General features: G+C 50.1%; 1 protein-coding gene across 8 annotated transcripts in view; it reads right to left on the bottom strand.

The window, feature by feature from the left end:
• Nucleotides 1-15,336, bottom strand: part of Ssbp3 (single stranded DNA binding protein 3) — a 157,560-nt gene that overhangs the window by 94,201 nt on the left and 48,023 nt on the right. Inside the window, exon 1 of one of the 8 annotated variants that reach the window (XM_058581494.1) lies at nucleotides 14,542-14,658. The exons of 6 other annotated variants lie outside the window; for them this stretch is intronic. The gene's annotated coding sequence lies outside the window, so the exon portion shown is untranslated. Of the gene's footprint in view, nucleotides 1-14,541; nucleotides 14,659-15,336 lie in introns of those variants that run through there. One more of the 8 variants, XM_058581495.1, reaches the window with a different exon arrangement.

Below are 15,336 nucleotides of genomic sequence, written 5' to 3' on the forward strand. Positions count from 1 at the left end.
ATGACAAGCTCAGCATGGTGGTATGTACCTATAGTGCCAACTATAGGAGGCTGAGGCAGGAGGGTCACTTTAGCTCAGGAGTTCAAGATCAGCCTGGGCAACAAAGCAAGATGCTGTCTTTCCTGCCTCCCCCCCGCCCACCCACACACACACAAAAAAAACATGGTTCAATTCCATCTCCCAAAGTATACTGACCTCTACAGAGATCTTGGATAAGCTACTTCACCTATCACCATCCGGTTCGGTTTATTGAAAAAAAAAGGAAATGGGGGAGGAGAGAGGATTCTTATCCCTAAGCTTAACTAGGAATATTAAAGTAATTTAAATGGAAAGCATAGTGAAGTTTTGTTTTAAGGAGAAAGCACCTATTCAGGATAATTTACACTGGGCAGACAATGAATTCTTAGCAGACACACATTCTTGGTGTGGCTGTGTCTACACAGCATGAGGTTAGGAGTGTGAACTCTGGAATTAATCTGCATGGATTTGAATCCAGACTGCAACATTTTAGCCGTGTGGTTTTGGAGCAAGTTAATTAACCTTTTTGGGTCTCAGTTTCATCAACTGGAAACAGGGATGGTGGCAGTTACTTCATAGGCTCATGCAGGGTTCACAGAATCAATGCAAGTATATTAGCCCCAGCCTAGTATATAGTAAGAACTAAGGGGGAAAAAAGCAGAAATAAAATACTGCTGGGGAGAGGAACTTCAAGTGCCTTACCAAAGGGGAAAAGAACACACATGGCTGGGTCTCGTCAGATGATCTGGGAAGGATGGGTGGTGTGGGCACAAGACCCCGTGGCTCTGCACTCCACCTCTGTCTTAACCCTTAAATCCTCCCTCCACCTCTAGGATAAGAACCTTCAAGAAGGGACACAGCCTCGTTGCTCTAGGGTAAGCACTCTTGTCTTGTCACATGACTTGGCATAAAACTTCTGCTCAGCCAATATTTACAAAATTAAATGAACAAGCTAATTTTATCTCTCCTACCTCTGCGCATTCTAGATATCAAAAAGAAACAGCCTGCACACCAAGTCCTCTCAAGGTGGCCTGTCTTTTTTCAGCAGCAGTCATATTTGCAAAGGGAGTTGGTGACCCACGTGTGCCAAAGCCACCACCACAGCACTTTGTTGCTGCAGAGAACCAGAAGTACCATGTAGAGGCCCAGGGTTCTGCACGCCAGGGAGCTGAGCAGCATAAAGCCCACCCATGTCCCCAAGTCCCAGGAGTCCCGACACCTGCAGATGGAGAGTGGAGTGGGGGAACGGCTCCCATGAAACCCCCCAAAAGAGCCCATGCACAGTGAGAAGCAAGTACACAATTTATTTTTAGCTCCAAATGAAGGACAGTCACTCTCAGAAGGGTGCAATTTTTGCTTCATCACCCTTCATACCTTTCCAGGATCCCCAGTGGCTTCCAGGGAAACGGCAATGGCAAGTAGAGAGAGGAATTTCCAAGGCTCTCTCAGACGTAGGTAGGGAAGAGACAGAGGAGGGAAAACCAGATGTGAGATGAAAGGTGGTCTCCATGAACCACCCAGCCCAGATGGCCTAGAAGCAATGGAGGTTTCCACGAGTGGCTACAGTTCCTCTGCCTTCAGTTAGAAGGCAGAGCGTCCCCACCACAGCCAACCAAGAAATGAACTGTCACTCAACTCCACCTTACTAGGAGACGGGGCAGAACCAGTCTATGGAATCAGAAAGATCCCAATCCGCCTCTGCTGTGCTCTCAGGAAGCAACCCAAGTCCCCAGGCTCCCTCCTCTCCTCCCTAAATATGTGTTGCACTATGAGCAAATGCAACCATGCTTGCAGAGGAAGCTGGCTGGCACCTGGCTCTTGATGAATCATCTTTTCACAATTAAGCTGGGTCCCAACTAAATGCCTTGTGGCGCACACCAGTAGTTTCAGTGGCTCAGGAGGCTGAGGCAGGAGGATCACAAGTTCAAAGCCAACCTCGGCAACATAGCAAGGCCCTAAGCAACTCAATGTGGCCCAGTTTCAAAATATATAACAGGGTAGGGAAGTGGCTCAGTGGTTAAGGGCCCAGGGTTCAATCCCCAGTACCAAAACAAACAAAAAGCCTTCAAAGGATCTGCTCTGTGGTCTTGGCTAAGTCCCTTCTATTCTAGAGGCTTCAAGTCTTCCCCGCAAAAAAGCTCAGGCTGAGGGAGACACCTTTGAAGCAGGAGCCTGTTTTCTAGGATGCACCAAGCACCCTGGCCTACTGGATGTTGGCAGAAACCTTCCTTTAGTGTATCGAAGACTCTATTCTGCAAACATTCTGACCTCAGTGTGCCCACATCTCAAGACACTTTAGGAAATCACAGTGAATTCTGATTTTGGCATCTACACCTTCACCCATACCACACCTATGGTCCAAACTCGCCATCCCTGCCATCTACAAGGATTTCCTAAGATAATGCGAAAGCAGAGGCTGGGCTTGGCAATGGTTATTTAGCCAACAGTAGTCAATACAAAGGCACACAGGACAGAGGAGAGGACAAAAATTCCTGGAGTTTAACTGCTGCCTATGTAAAATGTGAGCTGATTCTTTTATTATACCCATGGAGGAGTCACAAAAGAGAAGTCCTGGGAGTCATGGTGATATATGGCAGGAGGCTTGACCCAGATAGAGCCAGATGAACAAGCTCCCCAGGAAGCACCCTTTAGGCCGAGACCCGAGAGGTAAACAGGTACTAACCTGGAAAGCAGGGAAAGGAAGGGAGGCAAGTGCCTTCCAGGAGAGGAACAGCATGGATGAAGGCTGGCACCTGGCACTTCTGAGGACCAAGAGAAGGCCAGTGTGGCTGGAGGGCAAAGAGCGAGACCGAAGTTGGGCCCAGCCAGGCAGGCTTTCAAACATGAACTGTTCCTGCATCTATATAAGGCCAATCCCATGCCAAGTTTTTTTCCCAAATTCTCTGTATTTGGGTTTCTCTGCACAGACCAAACCAGGAGAAGTACAAATGGCCCAGGGTGCAAGAGAGGAGCAGAGCTGCCGGGAGGCTCAAGAACCCAGGCTCAGCCTCCAGTTCTGGAGTTCAAAGGTGCTCTGAGAAGCGAGAAAGACCCTCCCCATGGGACTTTTCAATTGCCAAAGATTTTGCTCCATACATGCCCCCCACTGCCACTACTTTGCTTGTCTTATTTTTTTAACTAGGGCCTGCTTACAGTCAGGTTAATACTTTTTTTTTTTTTAAAGACAGCCTTGAAAGTTCAATGGCCTCCATCCCTGAGAGGAGGCAGTGGATCAAAAGTCCTCTTAGCTTCTTCCTGGGCCACTAGCAGCAGCTGGAGGGGCGGGGTGGGGGCCAGGGCTGGAGAACAGGCTTACAGCTGGACTCTACCCACTCCTGACTTCAGGCAACGTCTCACCACCACCACCACCACCCCATGTCACAGTGAAGGCCAGACACAGGAGGAACAGAATGGATAGGGAAAGAGCCCTGGACAGCACGTAGGCAACCTTGAAACCCTACATGAGAAGAAATGTAATCTCTTTGCATCTCAGTTTTCCTGACTAAAAAGTAGGAGTCTGTCTACACATTGAGTGAAGTAATGGGAAAAGGGCCTGGGTGGGAACCTAGCCCATGTCTCCCACATTCCAGCCCCCTAGATCACCCTGTCAAAGACCCCTCCCATCCACCTCCCCTTCCCTACACCCCACCCCCATGAGCTGGCATGCTTTGAGCCCCCTCAGGGAAAACCCTCCCCAGTGCTGACAGATGGGGAGTCCTAAAATACAGCGTATGGATCATGTTTCGTGACTAACAAAACACACCAGCCGGGACACTCTGAGAACCCGGCCGGTTTTCAGGAACAGGATTTTACACATTTCCCAGGAGTGGCGGATCTATGCTTGCCTCCACCCACCTGCATGCTCCTCCAGAGCCAGGATCCGCACCAGGAGGACACTTAGGACAGGTGCTGTCCTGTGGGGGAAGGGCAGCCGTATCCTAACCTTCTGTGGCTTTTAATATTGCTACTATTATTTCCTTGCTGAAGACAGGTGTCTGGCACACGCCCTGAAACCACACTGCCTGAGTCCCAATCCTGGCTCTTACTGTATGACCCTGGGCATGTTATTTCAACTCTCTGAGCTGCAGGTTACTGGTCTGCAAAGGGGATGGTAGCATCTTCCCTTCACTGGGTTATGGTGAGGACTGAGTGAACCCCAGAGCTCAGGAGACCTGAACCACCATTATAACCATCCTTGTCCTCACAGCAGTACAATTATGGGGTAATTTTCATTGCAGCTGTCCTAAAGAAGCCAAAATGGATACTTTAGAAGCCACACCAGCTGTCTGGGCCACCCAGTGGCCAGGAGCATGTCTGCCTTTAAAGGGCCTTAGGGACAAATTTCAGAAGGCCTGCAAACCCAAACCCCTGGGTTTCTACAGTTATTTGCACATGTGAATGTGCAATGTTTGGAGAAGGGGGCAAGGGATTTATTTACATCTACAGTCCCATCAAGGTTAAGAGCCAGAGCTTCATATGACCTTGTCTGCTACACACGCACACGCACACACCCCTTCATGCCTCCCCCGAAAATAGCAGTCCTGGACTCTAGAACTTGGGAGTGAGAACTACATTCTACCTCCTAACCCCAAAGGGAAGAAACCGGCAACATCTATTTCACAAGGAGCTTCCAACTGGGGAGGGGCTGGACAGCCAGTGGCAGGGAAGCATGTGGACAAGCCTCCCACGAGGGAGCCCTGTGTCAACAGCAAGCTTTCACGTTTCAGAAGAGGACATGCAAGCCAGCAAACTGAGAAAGGGCTGCTGGCCTCTCCAAAGGCTCTAGGCAGACTGCAAGGCTAAGGAGAGCGGGGCGGGGAGCAGCGGGTCCAGAAGCAGAGCAAGCACAGCGGCTTTAGGTGCCTCTGCTTGGACCTCGTGGACTGAAGTGCTCCCTGGACTTGACCCTGAGGGCAGGGACATATGTAGAAAAAAGGCCACACCAACAAGATGTAAATCGGGTGGTGGAGTTACCATAGGTTTTGTTTATGTTTGTCTAACTTCCTTCACGATGAACACATATTCACACACTTTTGAAATAAGTCAAGAAACTAAGCTACTTACAAAAATACCTATGTAGTGCACATAGTCAGTCCTTAGGCTACTGAAGCCATTCCCAAGAAAGGTATCTTTGGAGGACAGAGGAAAGGGAAAGTATGTACAAGACATTCATCGTATCCTCTGTGGCTGGTTTCTTAGGGGCATCAAAATGTGCTCTGCCTCTGTGGTGGCTGTTTCAGAAAGGGAGGCTACTCTGAAGCCTTTGGTCTGTTTTGATGAGGGGAAAGAACTTCCGGGCACCACTGGGAACTACTACAATCCCAGCAACTCAGGAGGCTGAGGCAAGAGGATCGTGAGATTGAGGCCAGCTAGGGCATTTTAGTGAGACCCTGTCTCAAAAAAAAAAAAAGACCTGGGGGGAATTTAAGGAAACACACAATTAATTTTCTTCTCTTTGTTTTGGGTTAGGGGGAGAAGAGAGAAGAGAAGAGGGATGAAGATATGAAATAAGGTCCCTCCAGTGCCTAAGCCCCTGCTGCCTGCAGAGAGCACTCTGAAGTCCACGCACACATGGTGGTAGATTTCATTTGGCATGCTTGGTTTTCAGTAGCAGCTTTTTGAGACTATGTATAATCCAGGCTTCCTATTTACATTACATTGGTTTTCACTAACACAATAGCTACAAATACTTTCTACTCCACTCCCGTCATCTGTGAGGAAGCTCTTCTCAGAGCAGGGAGCCTGCAAAGTTACAAGAACCAGTCTTGTGTGGCAGGTGGACTTGTTCTCCACTCTTTCTGCTCAGATAGGAAACTTCTGGAATAAGACAGAAGGCTGGCCCCATCAGACACCACCAAACCACACTTGGTTTCCTCTTGTTTACCCACACCAAAAACACAGAAGCTCCTATAAAAAAACATCCTTATTGACATTACACAGTATTTGCCCTTCCAATAAAACAGTTATTAGCTACCAAGGCTGCCTGGAACAGATAACACCAAGAACCACATCTTTGAAACCACCTAATCCACCTTCACTGGTAGGGAGAAGACAGGCACTTTTAAAAGCCTCCAAATCCAGGGGTTCCAGGCTTTTCCCATCAACATCTTTTAGAAAGAAGGAAGAACACCTTCTGGCTTGAGCCAGTTGAACTCACAGGACAGAAATGAAAAAAAAAAAAACAGTCCACATTTCCAAGGCCATGCCTAATAACCTGCATAAACATTTCTTTTACATTCTTTAAGAATCCCTGGTACTGCTGGCATGATATTACATGCCTATAATCCCAGTGGCTCAGGGGGCTGAGACAGGAGGATCACAGGTTCAAAGCCAGCTTCAGCAACTTAGTGAGGCCTTGAGCAATTTAGCAAAACCCTATTTTTTTGTGTGTGTCAAATAAATAAATAAATAAATAAATAAAGGGGGGCTGAGGTTTTGGCTCAGTGGTAGAGCACTTGCCTAGCATGTGTGAGGCACTGAGTTCGATTCTTAGCACCACATATAAAAACAAACAAATGAAATAAAGGTCCATCAACAACAAAAAAAAAAATTTTTTTTAAATTACTTCAAAAAATAAAAAGGGCTGGGGAGTGACTCGGTGGTTAAGTGTCCCAGAGTTCAATCCCTGGTATGGGGTGGGGGTGGAGGGATCCGTGGTTTCCACAGAAGTAGCAGTTTCTCACCTCAATGCCAAGCTGGGTCTCACCTCTTGTGACTGGCCAAGCCCAGATTCTGGCACACAGCAGATTCCTAGCGTAAGTTTACTGACCTGACCAACAGGACAGTGAGACCCCTTGTAATAGGAATTTAAACTATCACCCTATTACCCTATGTTTTGGGTTGACCCATGCCCCCCCCCCCGCAAAAAAAAGACATGCTCAAGTCCTAATGCCCAGTACCTATTGACAGGAACTTATTTAGAAGTAGGTTCTTTGAAGATGTAATCAAGCTAAAATGGGTCACATTAGATTACAGTGAGCCCTAATCCAACAACTGTTGTCCTTATAAAATGAGGAAACTTGGGCACAGAGACACACAGGGAGAACGCCATGTGGTGGCAGACGTAGAGACTGGAGTAACGCAAGCCAAGGAATACTAAAAATTGCCAGCCACACTAGAAGACAAGAGAAAGGCAAGAACACGCTCCTCTGTAAACTTCAGCGACTGAGGGCCTGGCCCTGCTGACCCTTTATCCTGGACTTCCAGCCTCCAGATCTGGGAGACAACAAATTTCTATTGTTTAAGCCGCTTGTTTGTGGTACTTTGTCACTGCAGCCTTGCCAACCCTCCAAACCCAGCAGCCGGCCCCTTTCCTCCCCCTCTGCACCGTCCTGACCCAAAGACACGTAGCTGCACCTCAGCATTCATGCAGCCAACCTTGACCTTCCACCAACACCAGAGTTCCCATCGTCATCTTGGTCACAGCAACTCACAGTCATCTTTATTGGTTAACTTTGTCCCTTAGCCTGCCAACTGAGAATAGCCAGAGAGTCTCAGGCAACGCATGGAATATCAGGAAACAGAGATGTGGGAGGAATGGGGGAAGATGGGTGGAAATTAGGAGAATTGGCAGAAAGAGACAAGAAGGTACACAATGGAGCTTGAGGGTCAAGGGGACAGGCAGAAAAGGCAGAGGCAGTGTGCCTCCCTGGCCCTACCCACATGGTCAGTCACTGAGCTCGCAACTCCTTCCCCCACTAGCTTTGGAACTTTACTACAACAGCCTGCCACACAGATTAGTGCCTGGAGCCGTCTACCCACACAGCTGTTGCACTTTGAGCCTCCACAAAGAGAAAGTAAACCTACTTCCCGTCCAGGGGTTGGGCTTTGTTTGTTTTCGATTTCCAATACCTGGAACTTGGTGGGGCCAAGTCAACACTGGAAGGCCGAGCTGCTTGCCAGGCAGATGGATGGGGCCTGAGGTTCTATACGGTGCTCCACCTGTGCCAGCTTAGGTCACCAGGGGTCCTGGGGCAGTGAGCCGGTGCACTCCATTTTCAACCCCCACCACCCTCACAGCTCAGAGGGCAGCAATAAAGCCAGAGACACACTGAAGCGAGCGGCCTTTAAATCTCTCCCCTCCTACAGCCAGCAAAATAAAGGAAACCTCCCACCGTGGCAATGCTGGTCAACAAAGACCAAGGTGGTTATGGACCAGATCAGGAACTTGTACCACAGTCTTCCTAAGCTGGGCACTCACCCGCAGCCAAGGCAAGTGCCCAAAATTTAGCTGGCCCCAAAGTGCCAGGTACAGCACTGGAGAGCACCCAATGCCCTGCTGAGAACCTGAGCTACACTAGAAACCCAGCTGCTGCCATGTTTGCCATCCTTGTCCATTCAACAAGGATCCACTGAGCACCTACTGCATGCCCTCATCTGCAAAAATCGTGTGACAATACCTGCCTTGATGAAGCTGTTCTGAGGACGAAACATGGTGACACATACAAAATGCCCAGCGCAATGCAGGCACATGAGGAAGGGCCAACCCAGAGCTGGAGACTCAAAGAGAGCCCACCTTTCCCCCAGTACGGCGTCAGCGCCACGAGGGCAGGTGGGTTGTTGTCTGTTCTGTGCCGTTCCCAGTTGCAGTGCCAGTACCTACTGCAGTTCCAGGCACACAACAGGCACTCGAAAGTTTGTTACGTGAAAAAAATAATCGCCAACTATGGCTGGATGTAGAAACACCGAACGTGCAGGGGCAGGACACACCTGACCATCTTGGGGACAAAAACAACAGAATCTGGGGTGATAAAACAAGCAGTGTTGTCCCCACTGGGGAACGGGGCCAGGGGCCGGTAGTTCCCCTGTACAAAACCAAATTAAATGAAGAGACCAGCAAATAGCTGCCTCAGGCTTCAGCCTCAGAGAAGCTGAGAAAAGAGGCAAAGACTTAGGCTTGGCCTCCCTGTAAAAGGAGGACCAGAATCCAATGACAAAACAGGTGTGGAAGAGCCAGAAAAGCATACTAAATCATTATTTTGCAGATGTCTTTTCAAGAGTTAGCTTCCACCTCAGTTGGGATTCATGGCAATTTCATCTTTTTTACCCTCCCTCCTCTACCCATTCCCATTTTAGGTTCAAACACACCTGGCAAGTGTCCTGGAGTGCACAACACAGACTGACGGCCATCTGCAGCCCCCTGGTACTTCACCCACTCAGGGTCCCTTCAGCCTCAGCTGTTGGCTATCACTCCAAGACCTCTGTCCCAGAGTGCACAGAACCCCAACTCTGAGTACTTACCCGGAAATGCCTTTACCATCTCTCCATCTCCACCTGCTGTGCTCCCCCTACCACTCCCAACCTGGGACTATGAAAACCCACTAAAAATAGCGAGGGGGCTTCCACTTAGAAAGGCGACATAGCAGGGTGACAGCTTGAAGACCTGGGGATCTGAGGCTCCAGCACTGCTCTCCTTGCGTGGTGACCTCGGGACAGGCTGCTTATGCTTTCTGAGCCCCAGTTCTGCCACCCATAAAAATGGACCTCATTGTAACAGTACTGCCTAGCAGGGCTGTTGCAGGGATGAAAAGAATGAGGGGAATGCCTCTAAATGATGTCTCTGTGAAGTGCAGCACAAATGCTGTTACTAAGAACCCCAGCCTCCTTTCTTTGCTGCACAGGAACCAAGGCGTAAGCTAGAAAACCATGCCAAACACAAGGCAGCCCTGCAAAGCAGAAGTAGTCCTGCTTTTCTCAAGTGATTAACAGGTCCAAGAAAGGCTGTGGTGCGATTTACAAGGGCCACAGCCAAGAGAGATTTATCCGCGTATGGCCATCGGATGGTTTGCTAAGACGCGTGCACAACCCTGGTTTGGCTGAGGATCTCAGCAGCAAGTAATTTTCTAATTGATTCATTAGCACTCCAATCAACGACACTTTAGACACAAAGGGCCCTGCCTGGGTCTGAATGCCTGAGCCCAGGATGCTGAGCTGAAAGGACCATTCCTACAGCAGTCCAGGGGTGGGCAGAGAGAAACCCAGATGGAGACCCTCCAAAAATCACACCAACAGGAAAAAAACAGCCTGGAAACAGAGTCTACACAGCTTCTTTTTTTTTTTTTAAAGAGAGAGTGAGAGAGAGAGAGAGAAAGAATTTTTTAATATTTATTTTTTAGTTATCGGCGGACACAACATCTTTGTATGTGGTGCTGAGGATCGAACCCGGGCCGCACGCATGCCAGGCGAGCGTGCTACCGCTTGAGCCACATCCCAGCCCCGTACACAGCTTCTTAAATGCTGTTTTGAATCATGAGAATGTTCTGACGGGAACATGGTAGGTGAAAAGATGGAAAAGAGAGAACACAGTCTGGAAATACCCAAAAGAGTTGGTACAAAGTTAGTGGTGGGACGATGGACAACTTTCTCTCTTCCTGCTACTTTTCAAAATGAACTTGTACAGAGCACATAAGTTCTTCAGTTTTCTCAGGTGTAGAACGGCAGCAATTACACTCAATTCCCAGCATTACCGAAAAGTCGAAAAGAAATCACGTATGAAACGGCACAGCCTGAGAGCTGTGGGCACCAGACAGAGAGAGTGCCAGGTAGGCTCAGTGGCTCATCGGCCTACCTTGCCTCTCAGGCAGGGTTCAAAGTTATGCTCAGGAAGGTTATAAATTACTCCGGTCACTTGTGACCTACTGAGGCCACAAAGGCTAAAATTCACAGACCTCAAGGGTATGCTGGAATCATCTAAATATAAAATAAACCTTAGAAACAATCTTCCTTCATCACACCATATTCCTTTGGCGGGAAGAATAATAACACAGACAGGGTTCCTCCCTCATCAGATCAAGCTAACAGGAAGGAGCCCCAGGCGGATTTTCTAAAGGAAGTATCAGAAACTTGGCTGGGTCCTCAGAGTCCCCTTGGGGATCTGCTTGTTGTCTGGAAACTCAGCTGTGGAGATGTCCTCAAATGCCAGCACACATGGCCCACCTGGATCACTTTCCTCTACCTACCTGTTCAGCCACCTGCCCACACCTCCTAAGTTCACAGCCCAGAAGGAAATGGTGAGCCAAGCAGCAGTGTGCGCACCCAGTAGAACAAAAGGTTCTTACACAACTAAAGGCAGACTTATCAAGTGCCCCTGCGCTAGATGGGGCTTGGGGTATATAACAATCACCTGAAACTGGCAGGCCATGCCTTAGGAACCCTGAAAGACACTGATCCAAGCCCTGCTTCACCTAGCAGGGAACTAACTGGTCACCCAGGAAGTGCCACTCTTCAGAAAAGCTAAATGGGTCCAAACTTCTTGGCTGATAAAGTGGCTTCTTCAAGTGAAATCATGGAAGTCAGTCAAATTTCTCCACAAAGTAGCTCTGGGGAACCTTTGTCAGAAACCATACTCACTGGGTCACCCCATCTCCTATGAGGCTTCACACCTTCTCCAACCCCTCCCTCCCTCACTGTCACCACCCACCCTCCGAGTAGAAAGCAATCCATTTCATGACCTACTACAGTGATTTGAACACAGGCAAAGAGAAAGCATGCTGGTTGCCATCCCTTGGGTCTCACGCATCTTTCCAACCGTCAGAGCATCTAACATGTTTGGCACTGTCCTCGCTACCCTTACTGCTGTCAGAAGTGTGGGACGAGGCAAAATTTGAGAATACCCTCAGTCAACTGCTCTGAAATATCAATACAGGGGTAGTAAATTTTTTTGCTACTTTCCCCTACTCCAAACCAGAGGATGACTAAATGACAAAAGAATCTCAACAAGACCTATGGAGCTCAACTAAGGTGCCCCATGAAAGAGCACAAACCCACCAGCGCCCACAAGACATCAGCCGACACTGGGCCTCAGCAGGCCTGGAGTGGCAAACCCGATAAACCACAGGAGAAAAGCAAGGAAGAGAGGAAGCTGGCCTCAGAACCGCGGGTCCCGATGCCGGACCTGCCTACAGCATGTCCCCGGGCAGTCACTCCATCCCTCACATGGCCCATGGTTCCCTCGTCTGAAGGGGAGCTCTGGTAGCAGGTGCTCAGCAGACCATTCCCCATACACCCCTGCCAGAAGGAGGGTGGTCCTCAGAGGCCACAGACAACTTCAGGGCTGGACACACAGCTGTGTTTGTTTCGGGAACTGGGGATTAAACCCGGTATTTATTCTACCTCTATGCTACATCCCCAGCCCCTTTTCAAATATTCTTTTGAGACAGGGTCTTGACAAGTTGCCCAGGCTGGCCTTGAACTTACTATCCTTCTGCCTCAGCCTCCCTAGCAGCTGGAATTTTATTGTGCATGAAGGTCCCTGTTTAGAACAAGGCCGGCCCATCCTTCCCATAGAAATCAGGCCTACTATGAGAAGAGAACTAAATCCAAGCTAACGGGGGGGGGGGGGGGGGGCAGAAAGGTCATCTCTATTTTAGCATCCTAGAGGTCCCAGAAGTCCTCAGTTCAACACCCCCACTCTGACCTCATTCTGTGACTTCCATACGCCTGGGCCCTTGATGCTTTTACCTTGAACAAATTTCACTTTTGAAGACCCTGTGTACCCTCCACACCCATCCTGCCTCCAGATGTTCTGAGTATCCAAGTGAACTCTAGGCACACTTGGAACCCATTCTGACCATCTCTCAGAGCTTCAGGGAGGGCAGACCAAAGCAAGGCCCTTGGCCTACCTGGGGCGTGTGGTCTGACCCCATTTCACTCACATGGCAAGGGAGGTGCATTCCACAAACCTTTGCAGAACTGCACTGAAATGGGCAGAACTGCTCCCAAGCCAAATAAACCTAAAGTCCACGTTGTCCTGAGAAGGTAGAGGTGCATAGACACATCTTTCCATCCATGGACGTGGACTGAGGGGCCTGAGAGGGACCATGGATGATCAGTCAATTCCTACATTTTACCATTTTTACAATTTTTCAGAAGACTGCATTGCAGAGGGAACTGACGCCCCCAAATTACTAGGGGTCTAGAACCTGAGCTGAATGGATCCAGACGCTGGGTTGCAGGTGGCTGACCACACCTCCTCCCAAGAGCAGTCCCACGTCCCAGTGCTGCTGCATGGGGCTGTCCAGCAAAGGATGAAGTCCCACACTACTGCCCCAATGGATCCTCTGGACCCGGAAGCCTACAGTCAGCCCATCTTACTTTCCAGGGGCCCTCAGTTCTCCCAAGCACACACGTTCTACTTTCTGCAGTGCCAGTGTGCCTTCCCACCCCCAGAAACCACCTTCTAGCCCCACCTTTCCCAGGTACCTGCCACACGCAACAGGTGGACAGCCAACAACAACGTGGTGGGGTAAGGCCCTGCCTGGGATCCCAGAGTGTACACACTGTCGCCTTTGCCAAGCTTTTGTCTCTCTGCTCCTCAGCATTAGCACCTATCAAATGGGAGCAAAGAACCTCTGTAGCTACCTGCTGGCCCTGTGACATCAGAACTCTCCTCCAAGAGTATGCAATGGAGAAAGGGAGTAAGCCCTCTAAACTCCCAGTGAGCCCTACCAACGATTCTCCAACTCACACCCTTCTTCCCTCACAGACCCCAGGAACACCAACCTCTCCAGAGGGAAGAAATCCAAAAAGACAAGAAAGCCAGGAAGCCAACCAACTGAAAAGGTCTTTGAAGCTGGGCCTGACCTAACACAGAACTCTGCAGAGGGCACAGCGCTCAGGGAGGGCGGGCTCCAGAGCACACCATCCAGACATGCTATCTACCCGCCTGCGGCTTCCCAGGGATCGTATCCAAGAGGAACAGGTTTGGAGCAAAGAGAAAGATGGGATGAAAATCAAATGCCTCGTGCCTTCCTAAGATTACTGGCTGCCCTGCTATAAGATCCCTCTAAAGGCAAGGGGAAGGTTAGGCTAGGCTACTCCTTCCCTCCCTAACTTGCTTCAAAGGGTAGGAGGTTCTCAGACCAGGACAGTGTGTGACCTGCCTTCTTCCCTGCACCAGCCAACAAACATCAGCAGATGTTTGTTGTGACCAGGCACACTGTCCTGCACCTCTGCCGGACACACAGCAGACACAAGGCAGATGTGCTCAACTGGACCAAAGGTCTAGACAAGAGTCACCTGACAGTAAATAACAGAGGGGGGCACCAACCACAGGCATCACAATCAGAGTCTCCCCCAGCTCTAAACAAACCCCCCCAATTTAAAGAGGATTCTTGGCAAATTAAAGAAGGCCTTATAAAGTCCTCCTAAAAAGCTCCCTTTAAGGATGGTGAAAAAAAGCAGGATTCTGTTTATTTGAGGCGTCATTTCAAGAAGGTGGCTCCCGTGCACAGGAGAGCAAACCCAAGAGCACCTTCTGCTCACAACTCCCATTTCCGCGCCAGAGGACAGTCCCCCCGGTGAGGGCCATGGGTCCCGGCTCCTCTCTGCCCACCCTGCCTGGCCAGGCCCCCATGAACCAGTGCTCGTGCCATCCACACTGTTGTTTTGGAATGTGCCAGTAATTCTAGTGGCAGGAACAGCAAGCTTTAGCTCAGCAGAGAAACCAGCTGGAGAGGCAGCCTCATGAAATAATGAAATGCCAAGCCAACCCCTACATCTTCTCCAGTCTCTCAGGTCACCTACCAGATTAGAAGGCCTGTTGCTACGGCAACCATATCTTGCAAGTGCCGGCTGAACTTCCCCATAATTTTTAACCCTTTAACTAGCTGGGAGAGGGTGGCGTGCAGCCGAACCCAAATCCTGGAGAGTTGGTCTGCTCTGGCTGTGCCTTTACAAATTAAGGCAAGAAAAAGGAAAAACAGCACCTGGGGAGGGGTGAGAGGCCACAGCTGGGCAAACACACAGTGAAAGGCAACAAGCTGCTGGCTCGCCCCCTTTCCTTCCCACCAGCCCCACTCAAAACCACTACCATGGCCAGGCCTGCAAACTTCCCACAGTCCCGACAACTCCAGAGCGCAGGAGCTGCAGAGGAGATGGGAATAAACAAAGGCGAAGTGGAACTCTGCCCGCCCCTCCCGGCCAGGCTCCGTGCCCTTGTGCTGTGGAACAGCGCCGGGCCCTTCTGTGGTAAGCAGAAGGCGGCCGGGAGCGAGGCGCAGGGGACAGATGGCCACGCAAGCACTGGCACTTTCCAGTTGTCTGATAGGCGCGTGCTGCCAAACAGGCCCCCCACCTCCTCGCAGGCACTCCCACCCCAAACAGAGCCCGGCAGCAGGGGCTCCGGCAGGAAGCGAGCCCACGTTGCGGGCGGGCGGGCGGCTTCTCCTTCACCCACATCTGCAAGTCATCCCCAGGGTCCGCTCCCTGGCCACTGCAGCCAGGCCCTCCCTCCGTGTCAGGGCTCACCTTCCTAGACCCACCCCAACCCACGTTGCCTTCAGCCACCGGGGTTCACAGGATCCTGGAGAACAGTGCTCC

This window comes from Marmota monax, unplaced genomic scaffold, assembly GCF_021218885.2.
Source record: "Marmota monax isolate L192 unplaced genomic scaffold, Marmota_monax_Labrador192_F-V1.1 WCK01_AAM20220418_F8-fsc00023, whole genome shotgun sequence".
Classification (NCBI taxonomy): domain Eukaryota; kingdom Metazoa; phylum Chordata; class Mammalia; order Rodentia; family Sciuridae; genus Marmota; species Marmota monax.